At 49.1% G+C, this 10,024-nt stretch overlaps 1 long non-coding RNA gene across 1 annotated transcript; it reads right to left on the bottom strand.

Annotated features, from left to right (window-relative positions):
* Window positions 1-1,271: 1,271 nt before the first annotated feature.
* LOC147582249 (uncharacterized) lies at window positions 1,272-9,775 on the bottom strand. Its single transcript, XR_015248684.1, has 3 exons — window positions 9,628-9,775; window positions 4,143-4,296; window positions 1,272-1,547 (listed from the first exon to the last, which is right to left on the bottom strand). It is a non-coding gene; the product is annotated as an uncharacterized LOC147582249 (long non-coding RNA).
* Window positions 9,776-10,024: the final 249 nt, after the last annotated feature.

Below are 10,024 nucleotides of genomic sequence, written 5' to 3'. Positions count from 1 at the left end.
ATGAACCCTGAGGTCATGTCCTGAGCCGAAATCAAGAGTCGGGCACTCAACCGACCGAGCCACCCAGGTGCCCAGAGTTGCTATAAACCTTACGTGTATTGATAATACGAAATGCCTGGCACACTGCAGGTGTTCAGTAAGTGTTTGCCCAGCCCCCGCCCTCCACTTCTGTTTCCTCATCTGTAAAAAAGCATCCTTTTTACTAACTGCCTCGTAAACCCCAAATGCTTTCAGGACGACAGGGTAGAAATGTTCTGTGGCAACTTTCTTTAGAAAACATGCCCCCCCCCTTTTAAAAAAGCCCATAATTCCTCCACATGCTTCCCCATCTGTTCCCCCAAATGTGATAATTAGGAAATGATGCTGTCACTTTCCAACGTGAGAAGTCTGCCCCTCCCATCCCATCTCTGAGCGACATGGCAGAAGGATGAGCACATAGATCTTAATGTTGACAGCCGGGCCCATTCCCAGCCTGCACGATTTTGATGTGGTTCGAAAACCAGGTCACTCTCCCCTCGGAAGCACCCCGAGGTGCTGGTCCCAGGGGATCGGGGTGCAAGGGGCTTTGAGACCACGTCAGGCGCCCTCACCACTTAGCGGTTCTTCCCTCATGAGTCTTCCCGGGGTCTAGAGCAGTGAGTGGCACCAGCCCCGTTTAAGATGAGGGAACAAGGCCCAGAGAGGTAAAGAGAACTTCTGAATAGAGCAAGTTGGTAGGAGAACCGAGATGCACCCCCCTGACCTCCTCCCACCCTGCTGCTAAAGATGTGGGGAGCACAGCCCCCGGCCCCTTCAGGTAGGCTAAGAGGACTGGTCTAGTCTTCACAGGAGAGTGAAGTAATCTGGAACTTTGCGCTGCCCATGAATACTCCTCAAAACTTTCATACCAACCAGTCCCGTCTCCCCTACCCCTCATGGAGTTTTCATATTCCAGCTTCTAAGCCATTGAACATGAAGTCCTTTGTCTTAGTTAGAGTTCCCTCCGAAGCGGAGCCTGAGACAAGTATTCGAGTGCAGTTTGCTCATTTGGGAAATGATCCTGGCAAGCCGGAGCGAGGAGGAGACAGGATTAGGGGGAAAGTTAGAAAGAGGTGTGTTGTTGAGCTGGTTTTCACCATGGTAACGAAGACCCGATCCATTGGGAACCCTCTGAATCATGATACAGAATTATTCCCCCAAAGGATGAAAGGCTGAGGCATGTATTTCTATCTCTCATTGGTTAAGAATTGGATTTGTTATCTAATGCTGAGGAACAGTTTTGCAGCCCAGAATTTACTGGCTTACAACAACATACATTTATTATCTCACAGTGTCTCTGGGTGAGGAATCTAGGACTGGCTCAGCTGGATGGTTCCAGCTCAGGGTCTCTCATGAGGTCACAGTCAGACTGTCTGCTGGGGCTGCCGACTCTGAAAGCTTGGCCAGGGCTGAAGGGTCCACTTCCAAATGACAGCCTCACACAGCTGTGGGCAAGAGACCTCAGTTCCTTGCCTTAGGGGCCTCTCCATAGGGCTGCTCGCAACATAGCTTCATCCAGAGTGAGTGACCTGAGAGAGAGGACGAGAACGAGCCCCTAAGATGGCATCCGTAGTCTTATCACCTAATCTTGGAAATGACACACTATTACTTTTGTGGTTCACTGTTGGCCACCCGATCAACTCTGGTACAACACGGGGGCAGAGGTCACTGGGAGCCATCTTAGAAGCTGCCTACCACAGGGTTGATCTTCAAGCATTAACCCCCTGCAAACACACACACACACACACACACACACACACACACACACACAGACTCCTAAGATGAAGGAGCTCCCAGTTACGGAGCTAGGAAATGCAGTGTGTGCTTGAGATAGGAAGCAGTCAGCATGCACAGGAACTGTCCAGCAGTGGAACTGACAGTTGGCCAAGGGCATGTAGCACAAGGCACCAATAGCACCTGTCTATGTCCCATGCTGCGAAATCCTCCTCCTCCTGGCCTTCCCTCTGCCACTCTCCCCTGCTCCGATCATGTGTATCCTTCAAAGCTGCCCTGTAGCCATACGATCATCCTGAAATCCTCCTTGACCACCTGGCTCCCAACCCTTCACATGGGCTTGCTTTGGTGTTTGCACAAATGCTGTTAGAACAGCCGACATATTAGATCCCAAAGGGCGGGAAGCATTCTTCACAGTGTTCACTGTAATCCGAAGGACTAGAAAAGTCCTGAGGTAGGGTGGTCTAGACTGGCTACTGTAGTGGCTAGAGGTATCATGAGTGTCCAGATATGTCCCATCTCTCTACTCCCCCTCAGGGTGTCAGCCTTGGCTTTAGCTAGTCCCCTCGAACTCTAGAAATGTCAGCTGAGCAACCAGCCAACACATCCAGACACAACAATGCCCATAGATAGAAAAGAAGTGTGCATTCCCCATGTCTCCTTTTAAAAGCAAGGACAACTTTCTTGGAAACCCCCGGAGGACTGCTCTTCACATCTAATTGAGAAGATCTTGGTCCCCTGCCAACCCTAAACTACTCTCTGGCAAGTAGAATTGGATTGTCATGACCAGCCTAGAGGGATCAGTGGCCACCCAAGAACAGAAAATAGGATCACATTCCCTGAGCATGTGGCCACAGCGGGAGTGGATGCTCCCAGACTTGGAATTAAGCAGCGTGGGGCTCAAGTCCCTACTTGGCCACCTACTTTCTCTGAGCCTGTTTCCTCCTTTATGAGGACAGTGAGACACATTTTGTATGGTTAAAGTTAGGCCCTAGCACCTAACATCTCTCCAGTTAACTAGTTCATGGCTCACCATCCCCATTGCCACCAATTTGGTCCAGCCCCCTCCAGCCCTCCCCCCTTTCTCTCTCTCACATGCACACACACACACACACACACACACACCCCACACACACCTTTTAGGATTTATAATTGACATATATCTTACATACAGAGGGTATAAAAAATGCACAGCTCCGTAAGTTTTTACATATGTACGCCCCCACGTAACCACACACAAATCAAGCTGTAGAAAATTTCCAGGACCCCCAGAACACTCCCTTGTGCCCCTTCCCAATTAATACCTCCCCAAGGTAACCTGCATCTGACCTCCAGCGTAATATATTAGTTTTTCCTGTTTTTGAACTTGGTACAAATGGAACAATACAGTATGTATTCTTTTGTGCTGGCTTCTTAACTCAACATAACGTCTGGGAAATTAATCCATGTTGTTGTGGGTAGATTTCTCTCACTGTTACATAGTGTACCATTGTATGAATATGCCACGATTTATTTACCCAGTCTACTGTTGATGGACGCTTGAGCTGTTTCCAGTTTTTACTATTATAAATGATGCTGCTGTGAGTATTTTTGCACACATCCTTTAGTGAGCTGTATTTTTATTGAATACACAGCCAGGAGAGGAACTGCTGATCGTAAGGTGTATGTAGGTGTAGCTTTGGTAGTTTCTACCCCATGTCTTCCAAAAGAAATCTGCTGGTTTATACTCATAACGGAAATGTGTGGCCTCCGTAAGCTCTTGTCTGCACTACTGCAACACCCTGATCGCTCCTCTTACACTTGGAACGCCTTCTCAAAATTATCTGAGTCCTACCCTCTTTCATGCCTGGGATGCTGGAGGCTGGCAGAGCCGTTGGGGAGGGCTCTAGCATTCATTTCTCCCCATTGGGGTGTTTTCTGACCTTCTAATCCCTCTTTCCCCCCCAACCCCACATACAAGGTTGATCAGATGCCTTGAGGAACTCTAAGCCTTGTACCCACGGGGTTGTTTGGGGTTCCTATGGTTATTGTCAGCCCCAGAAGGGCAGCCTGGTGACCAGATCACTCTTGTTGCCATCATTGTATTTCTTTTCTAGAATCACATAAGAATGGACTGCCAACATGGAGGCTTCAGGTTGATTTGGGGTGATTCACAATAGACATAGGAGGACTTCAGGGTTCTGGGATATCCTTGCTGACCCTTAGGCTTGAGCTGCACATATGGGCCCATGTACCATGCACTCCTGACTACTCATATTCCCATCACAGTGCCTCCTGCAATCTACTCTACCCAACAGAGGTGTGGGGGGAGGGCAGCAGACAACCTTTACCCTTGCATCCCCACTGTTGGCACCCTGAGTGGCAATCCGCCCCCTCCACAGGCTCCATACCATTTACCAAGCTGTCCTCTGTGGGTGGCTGCTCTTGTCTTCTCCTGGGCCTTCTGAAGACAGTTGCTACACAAACCAAATGGGACCTTCCAATCAATGTCCTCTCTTGCCTCCAGTTGATGTGGGATGTATGCTCTCCCCAGGTGATATTAAGCTGTGAAAGATGAAAACAGACGTTTCTTGTGCCACAGGTCCTTTGCCCATCCTCCCCACTGCTAGCAGTGTGTGAAAGGCAAGGTCGGCATTGAAAGAGATTACATTCTTGGAATGCAGTGATAATGACACACAGACCTCAAGATCCTACGATTAGGTTACAAAATTCTGAACAGTAAATTTAACATGACCGGAACATGAGCTATCAATTACATCTTCCTGTATGAGACTTACACTGGTGATGATGGAACCAGCCTTCGACAAAGGGTATCAGGAAACTGCAAGGGCAAGAGGTTCTAGATGGTTTCCATACAAGCACATCCTGACGAGCCATAGTGTTGTGAGCACTGATAGTGTTTCTTCTTTTTCTTTAAGTGGGAGATCGGCAACTAACCAGGAACCAAGCGTTTGTTAGTAAAGACCCTGTTGAAATGATCCCTAGATCTCAGCAGTCACAGACGGTGCTCGGACACTAATTGGGAATCTTCAGCAGCACTGATTAGATGACAAACAAACAAGGGCACCTGGGTGGCTCAGTCGGTTGAGCGTCTGACTCGGGCTCAGGTCATGATCTCACTGTCTGTGAGTTCAAGCCCCACGTCAGGTTCTCTGCTGACCGCTCAGAACCTGGAGCCTGCTTCAGATTCTGCCTCTCTCTCTCCCCATCCCCTGCTTGCACTCTATCTCTCAAAAATAAGCAAAAATGTTTTAAAAAATTTAAAAAGGTGATAAACAAACGTATAAGTACCTCTTTTCTACTATCATTCAAAATCTTCATCAAGAAGCCATTATATGGTTGATCCTCATTATTTACATGTTCTATATTTGCAAATTTTCTTCCTCACTAAATTTATTTGTAGCCCCAAAACCAATACCCAAGGTGCTTTATTTTTAAAGTTTATTTATTTATTGTGAGGGAGAAAGAGAGAGAGAGAATGGGAGAGGGGCAGAGAGAGTGAAAGAGAGAGAATCCCAAGCAGGCTCCACACTGTTAGTGCAGAGCCCGATGTGGGGCTTGAACTCACACACTGTGAGATCATGACCTGAGCCAGTAACCTAGCAGTGTGTGAAAGGCAAGGTCAACTTTGAAAGAGATTACATTCTAGGAATGCTAAGTCGGACACTTAACTGACTGAGCCACCCAGGTGCCCCCCAATACCCAAGGTGCTTTTGCAGTTATTTGCATGAATGTGCAGAGTGGTAAAAAACTCGAGTCACCCAGTGTGCACATTCCCACCAGCTGAGGTTGGATAAGACAATGGCCTATCTGGTCTCAGCTCTTGTACTATAAAAAAGTGTCTTTTTTTTTTTGAGGGAGAGAGAGGGCACAAGTGAACAAGGGGCAGAGAGAGAGAAGCGGGGCTCACCCGACGCAGGGCTCGAGCTCACCCAAAGCGGGACTCGAACTCACGAACCCTGAGATCATGACCTGAGCTGGTCAGATGCTTAACCGACTGAGCCACCCAGGTGCCCCGAAAAAGTGTCTTTTTCAATTACATTTAGTGTCGCTTTCTTTTTTCCTGAATTTTTGTGCTTTTTCTTGGTGATTTCACTGTTTAAAATCCTGTTCACCACAAGCACCGTGCTGAAGTCTCTTAGTGTTCCTGAGTATGAGAAGGCCGTGACGTGCCTAACAGAGAGGACACGGGTTCAGGCATGAGTTGCAGTGCCGTTGGACATGAGCTCAATGTTAATCAATCAACAATACGTATTGAATAAGTTGTCTTTAAACAGAAGCGCATAAAACAAGGTTATGCGGTGATCGGCTCACAAAAATGTGACCAGAGGCTCTCAGGAACCTACCCCTGTATTTCCCCGAGGAGTGATAGTTCAGGGTCCTTTAATTTGATGTTTGCAGTAACACCACGAGTATGAGACCCGTTGGGTCTCATGTGGGCGCATGAATCTCCCAGCAAAAAAATGTTTGCAAAGGGTCCTGCATACCCAGGGGCAGCCCTGTTCCCGCAGTGGGGTTGAAACAAAGTGCTCTAAGGTGACTAGTTTTTAGCATTTTGAGCCATCCCAACCTGCTCCCCCGCCCCGGCCCTGCCAGAGTGTCGGCAGGGAGAGACACAAAGTGACCGGGCGGACCCTGGGTTGGTCTGTTCAGACCACCAGGACAAAATACCACAGATGGTGGTTTAAACAACAGAAACTGATTACTCACAGTTCTGGAGGCTTGAGGATCAAGGTCAAGGTGTGGGCCAGGTTGGTTTCTCCCGACACCTCTCTCCTTGGCTTGTAGACAGCTATCTTCGTGTTGTGTCCTCACATGGCCTTTTCTCTGTGAGTTCAAGTCCCTGGTGTCCCTTCCTCTCTTTATAAGGACACCAGCCATATTGGATCTGGGCCTCACCCATACAGCCTCTTTAAGGGCCCTGTCTCCAAATACAATCACATGGGGGTTAGGGTTTCCACCCACGACTTGCGGGGGGAGGTGGGGGCGCGTAAGTCAGTCCATAACAGGTCCCATGTGGACAAACTCACAGTCATCGTTTTCTAAAGGAGACGGAGGGAGTGACGCCACGGACCTCAGGGTGGAGGGCTGATAACCTGAGCCCCTCCCTCCACGGCCGCCTTCCTTTTGTGGTCTTCTCGAACTTGACAGCCTCCTATGTTGGCAGAGCAGCTGGTGTTTCTGACTCAAAAGAGCTGGATTTGAATCTATGTGAATGGAGGCTGGAGGAAGTCAGGGTGAGCCTCAGTGGGCTCATCTGTAAAGTGGGTCTTCCAACCACTGACCTGCCTCAACCTCATAAAGCTGTCGTAGGATCATCTGGGAAAAAAACTCGAGAGGGTTTCATAAACTGGAAAGTCCTAAAGTATGAGAAGGAAGGGCACCTGGGTGGCTCAGTCAGTTACACATCCAACCCTTGATTTCGGCTCATGTCACAATCTCACGGTTCATGAGATCAAGCCCCATGTCACAGTGCAGAGCCTGTTTGGGATTCTCTCTCTCTCTCTCTCTGCCCCTCCTTCGCTTGTGAGCACACGTGCACTCCTCTCTCTGTCTCTCTCTCCAAATAAATAAAAACCGTTTATAAAGAGAGTGAGAAAGGAAAGGGTGACTACATAAGGGTCAGATTTACTTGGGCAAGAGCATATACAGTAATACCTTTTAGCCCTTGACTTTGTGTGTTTTGGGAGGCTTGCTCCCAGCATTCTAAAGGAGGAGTGCACTGGGCAAGAGAAAGCATGGGACACCGTCTCATCCTTCCACTGTGGCCGCACAAGTAGCAGTCGAGTCGGAGGGTCGCAATTTTTTTAAGTTAAAATTTTCAACCATAGATCCTGACAAACTAACTTTTAGATTGTTGAATAAAACAGACACACATATGCATTTGTCATTCAGACACTACCACGGGCCTCAAGGCAATGTATTGAATTTTTTTTTTTAAAGGAAGCAATTTAAATGAGAAAAGTTAAGCATTATAATCAGAGAGCGTTGTCAAAAAACCCAAAATGGAATTCTGGTTTAAAAAAAATAACGGAAGAGATACCTTAATATAAAATCGATCAATGTGTATATGAAACAGTGAGAAGATGGGTGGAAGATAAAACCAACTCTGAATCTTTTAGTAAATTTCATAAAAGTGCCAATTTGATGGATTTAAAACACTTTATGAAATGTGGGGGAAAAAACCCACACGAATACCTAAGGAAACCCATGAAAATGGCTGAAGCAAGAATTGGATGGAGTAATCAAGGAAAAATCCATCCTCTGGTTCTTCCTTTGCCAGCCTTGCCCTCATCTGGGTGGTGGCCCTTTCCTTTCGCTCCTGGCCCACATTTGTCCCCAGCAGCCTATCCTCGGAGAAGTCAGATCCTCCATTAATAACCCACAATTGACCAATTAGGTTCAGCTGCAAAGCTGGAATTAGCTGAAATTTTAAATGTTCCAGTTCAGCTTAGGATGTTTCCAGAAAGCCCCGTTTTACGTAATCAAGCAAATTTACCATCATTAGTGGCAATTAAGATAAAGTGTTAATGACTCTGTTTACCCTGGTGGGAACATATGCAGGGTGCGTGCGTTCGAGGCAAGGAGAGGAGCCGAACACGGGGCGATGCCTGGGAGGTGGAGTCTCAGGGTTTGGAGGAGGTTCTCTCCTCGCTCCTCATAGAACATCAGAAGGCGCACGCGCCCTCAGGGAGTAACGCTGTACGTGGGGAAACTGAGGCGCAAAGCGCGTCCGGGGCTTTGCTGCCCACGGCCCCTGCTCTGCATCACTTCCGACATCACTCAGCTGCCTCACTGGCCTGAAGAGTTATCGTTGGTGGAAGGAGTCAAGAAGGAGAAGGAGAAGGGGGCTGTTTAAGAGAGCACCCCTGCAGTTAACTACGCATGCGCGCTGAGTCATTAACTTACTCGACCCTGACAACCACCATCTTCCCGGAGAGACCTTCTTAGCCCCATTTTACAGATGAGAAAACGGAGGCTGGGGAAACTCAAGTCCTTTGCCCAGGGTTACTCCTCTGAGTGTCTTGGTCGGTCCATTCCACGACCCAGCCTTCCAGCTCTGCCCCTTGCCCCACTTACACCCCCACAGCCAGGTTTATCCCGAGCTTCTGGAGGAGGTCTGGAGTGGGAAGACGGGGATCAAAGAGGGCTTTGGGCCTGATGGGGCCTGCCTGCCTCTCCTCAGGCTGCCTGCAGTTGTGGGACAAGTCCCAGGGAAGTGGCTTCCCCTTGTGGCTTCCAGCCTGGGGAAAGGGCGGCTCAGTGGCACTCGTCAGCTCAGGACTGGGGGGCAGCAGGGAGATAATTAAGGGGTAGGGAGCAGTGGGGAATTGAAGCAATTACCCAGCTAATTGAGGCCCAGTGGCCCACTTTCCCTGAACATCGGGGTGCCAGGCTGGGAAGGCTGACCGCCCGAACCTTCAGGTGATGGCACCTGAATAGCTTCCCGAAACAGGGAGCTCTGGGAACCTGAAATCCTTGCTTCGGGCAGCGTCTCCAGCCTCTGCTTTTCCGCAGTGAAGGCAGGTTGCGCGTGAGGTTGCGGCCTCCGGGAGGGACTGAAGGAGAGGGAGAGGTCGCTTTCCTTCACGGGACTCTGGATCAAATCATTTCTCCTCACTTTTGTCATCCCGCGGAATCATCACAGGGACCCCATTTCACACACGGAGAAACTGAGACCTCCACAGCGTGGGCCATCTGCTCAAAGTCACGTCCCCGAGCCCGAATTAGCCGGCACGGCCTGGGTCTTTCGGCTTCTGGCTCCGTTATGTCTTTCCCCGCGCCTCCCAGCTCCTGCCTGGAACATGAGTTTGGACACGCACGTGTGTTCCACCCCCACCTTCCCGCCTCCAGCCCCCACCCGTGGAAACAAACCTATTCGCCATCCGCGGAGTGAGTCCTGAGGTCACCGTTTCGGGAGCTGGAATTCTCCTCGCTGCCGAGAGCCCAGCTTTTGTGTTTGTTGTGTAGACAAAGGCGGCCTAAGTTAGCACATGTGTTCCAGAGGCTCCCGCCCCATCCCCTCCCCAGGGACCCACGGGGAATTCTGCTAAGATAATTATCTCCAACTGGGGTTTTGTTCGGTCCTCTGGTAAGACAAGCTCCCCGTTTAGAATAATAAGGCTATGCTATTGAAGGCTAGCCGGGAAATATTTTTCAAACAAGCAATTCACGTATGTGTTTCACATATGCCGCTCATTAAGGTTTATAAGACCTTTTGGTCTTCACCATAAAGCTTGTTTTTTTAAAGGTTAAAGTCAGCATGCCCCGG

This window comes from Puma concolor, chromosome A3, assembly GCF_028749965.1.
Source record: "Puma concolor isolate L17-30 chromosome A3, mPumCon1.1.hap2, whole genome shotgun sequence".
NCBI lineage: Eukaryota > Metazoa > Chordata > Mammalia > Carnivora > Felidae > Puma > Puma concolor.
Note: the sequence above shows the minus strand (reverse complement) of the source record. Positions and strands in the feature narration are given on the sequence as shown.